Here is a 3,567-nt window from a genome sequence, read left to right on the forward strand (position 1 = left end):
TGCCTATTTTCTGTGAACTGATACGACATCTCTCCCCAGGTTGTTTGCTCCTGCTGACCATAAAATCATTATCATTAAAGTCATCTTTATGAAAATGATAGATGTAACTGTTAAATTGCATGATTTCAAGCATAGCAGGATAAAAAAAAACAGATAGGAAATTTTCATTAAATGAGAATAAAAGAGTAATGTTGGTGTTTGAAATCAGTGGGCAAGAGTGAGTAGTGGAAATGCTTGTTAAAGAGAAAGGAATAAATAGTCAAAACAAAGTTCTAACTATTGTCCATGTGTTTGACCAGCTTCGCATGAGGCAGACTAATGCAGTATAAACACAGTCTTACCATTTAGTTCTTGAAAAGTGAACTAAGTGAAAGGAGTTGGGTTCCCACCATCTCTGAAATTCTAAATAGACCTTATATTCAAACAAGACTGCTTGAGAAAGAATTCTGATCAAGTCCCAGCCCCACCCAGTTACGTTTACGTGTTAATAATCTCACATGGAAAAATGACCACACTCCTATCTAGCAGTGAAGACCTTCCACAATACACCCTTCCTGAATCCATGGCATGTGATTCCATTCCTTCCCTTCACAATCACAGCCCTTCCACACTGTAAAAACTTTTCTTCCTACAGGCCTTATCCTTTTCCTTTCTCTGTGCCTTGCCTGAAATTGTTGACTTTTCCAGGAATAACCTAAGTACCACAGTTTCTTGCCAAATTCTATTCATATGCAATAGTTACTCCAGAAATTAAGGCCCAGGTCAAGTGCTTGATGCTTTATGACATTTTTATGAATTTCTTTTCCCAGAACATCCATCGCACTGTATCTGTGCTCATCCTGTGGGACAGATCTATTTATGGCTTTTTCTCTAGTTGTTTATACTAATGGGATTTTTTTTTCTCCTTTTAAAGATGGAAAATTTCAGGAGATAATAATTTTCATTATCTTATATATATATATGTGTGTGTGTATGTATATACGTATATATGTTTATATATATTTAATGAAAAAAATATATATCCCTGTTCTGGAACATAAACACGAAACACTGATGCTAGACATAGAGCAAGGGGAGACTACAAGGCTCTAGGAGAAGCTCTGCAGTCAGTTCTGTGCTACATTCTACATTCTGGCACAGCAGTGATTGTATATATTATTCAATTAGCAATAGTCGTGCCTCGGATAAACCTCATTGCCTACGATACTGCCACTATTCATACCAAATCATCTTAGGTACTTAGTCTTTGTGGTCAAAACATGGTCTAGAGGGACTTGGAAATTTACAGAGGCCATGGTGATGAGACAATGGATATTGAAAACCTGGCCAACCTTAAGAGGTCAGGAGATGGAACAAAAAAGTCAAATAATATAAGAACTTTGAGAAAAAGAAAATACTGAGAATCCACAGGCTTAGCTGGCACAATAGATTCAATGACTCAACTAGATCAGCTCCATCTCTATGCAAATGCCCAGATCAGACCAAGTCATCTACCAGCAGGTCTGTACATGTATATCCAAACAAAGAAAACTTCACTAATTTCCACCAGGTGTCATTAGACACTCTTCGAACAAACACCAGGTATATCATCGTGGTCAGAATGGAAGAAGAGATCTGAAAAACTGAGCATTGATCCAAGGAAAACTGGGTCATTAAAAAGTGAGTTACTAGTCAAAAGAATCTAAAGATGGTGTTATTTCAGACTGTCATGCCCCCGAGATTATTTCTGATTGTTATGCTCCCCAAATCTGATAATTTAGATCAATGACAGAATTTGAAGAAGTGGTTTTTTAATTGCATGGTTGAATTCTGCCATGAATAAACCTGTTTGTTGTTGTGCTATACTAGCAAAGATAATGTAATATTATTATTAAATAAAATTTTTTTCTTTTTAATGCGATGAAGAAAAGTTAGCAAAAAGAGCCCTTGAATGGAAAAACATAAAATATTTTTTTCTAACTCAGTTAAACCTGTGAAAAATGACAACAACCATATTTTAATTTACAGATATTTTTGTGTGCCTGTGTGTGAAATTCAGAAATCCATATTCACTGTCTGATAAGTCAAAATAAAGGTAGTAAATAAAGATTGAGGTTAGTGTCCCAAATCCATTTTATGCTTATTTACAATGATATGTTGATGAATTGTTTATATTTACGGAACCATTAACCAGGGGCTTTCTTTGTGGTGTATTAATGGGGAAATACAGCACTGAACATCTGCTAGTAACTCAAAGGAAAAAAAAAAAGTTCTATGAATATATTCCACCTTCAGAATTGTCTTGATCATTGTTTTATTTCTATCTGCTTTGTGTCCTGGAGAATTAGCAGATGGAATATCCTAGTTCACAAAGAAAACAGAAGTTATAAAAGTGAATTCCCTCAAGGCCACATTATTTCTACTTTTTATCTCCCATTCACTTCTCAATCAAATGTAACTGAGCTTTCACATTTCCTAGTCCAGTAGAAGTATTTGTAAATATATTAAAAACAGTAATTGTTAAAAACAAAAGTCGTCCTTATTCCTTTGCGGCTTTGGATTGTATTGGTCAATCTCTTTCCTCTAATTGTTCCTGGCACAACAAACTCCACCTTTTGACCTTCACACTTTAAGTTATACATTTGAACTCATTTTCTGTCATTATTTCCTTTGTTCTCATTTTCTTCATTTTTCTCAGTGAGTCCCATGATTTAATTTTGCATCTACATGTGATGAATTTTTAATCTACTTTTCCAGACGGAACCTCTTTCCAATCTCCAGAATATGTGCAACTTATTGTTTGATATTTTTACTTGGTTGTCTTATACAGATATCTCAAACTGAATGTCTAAATCTGTGGTCATTATGTATCGTGCAAATGGACTCCTCTTCTGTATAAACTACTTTGATAAATCTATGGCATTCACTCTTAAGTTTTCATCTTGTAAACTCTCAGATCCACTGGTAACCAGTGGATAACTACAAATGATGGAAGTATCATATACACAGCTGTATATGATGGCTCCTAATTAACTTCATATCATATTCTCATTTCTCCATCTCTGCTATCCTCTCATTGATTGGCACCTGATAGTACTGATCATGGTAACTACTGATGATGATGAAGAGAAGGATGTGTATATAACCCTTCACAATTGTGAATCTGACTTTTTCCAAAATTACAATACCCCTTTATATACCTTTTATTTGTAATCTTGTTCCATCATTAGAATACACTTTGTCTCCTTCTCCCTTTCCTAATTGGATAATTCTTACTTAATGCTCAAAATTAAGTGTGGTATTTTTATATAACGGTATTGTGGAAGACTAATGTATTTTAAATTAATTCATTTGTTTAACAGAACATATTTATTGGATCATAACTCCATGCTGGAACTGTAAGAGGGCAATGAGGATATAAATTGGAAAAATCCTGTCCTCCCAAAGTTTGCAACCTTGGTTTTCTGCCATTTTGGGGTGCTTGTGATATACTAGATATTGTGATGAGTCCCTTTAAATGTATCATTTAATCTTCAGAAAAATCTATGAAGGAGGTACAATCATTAACAGTTATTGTTTCTATTTTGC

General features: G+C 34.5%; 1 non-coding gene across 1 annotated transcript; it reads right to left on the reverse strand.

The window, feature by feature from the left end:
- Positions 1-1,085: 1,085 nt before the first annotated feature.
- On the reverse strand, positions 1,086-1,224 carry LOC132003094 (U4 spliceosomal RNA). Its single transcript, XR_009400140.1, has one exon. It is a non-coding gene; the product is annotated as a U4 spliceosomal RNA (small nuclear RNA).
- Positions 1,225-3,567: the final 2,343 nt, after the last annotated feature.

This window comes from Mustela nigripes, chromosome 15 (assembly GCF_022355385.1).
Source record: "Mustela nigripes isolate SB6536 chromosome 15, MUSNIG.SB6536, whole genome shotgun sequence".
NCBI lineage: Eukaryota > Metazoa > Chordata > Mammalia > Carnivora > Mustelidae > Mustela > Mustela nigripes.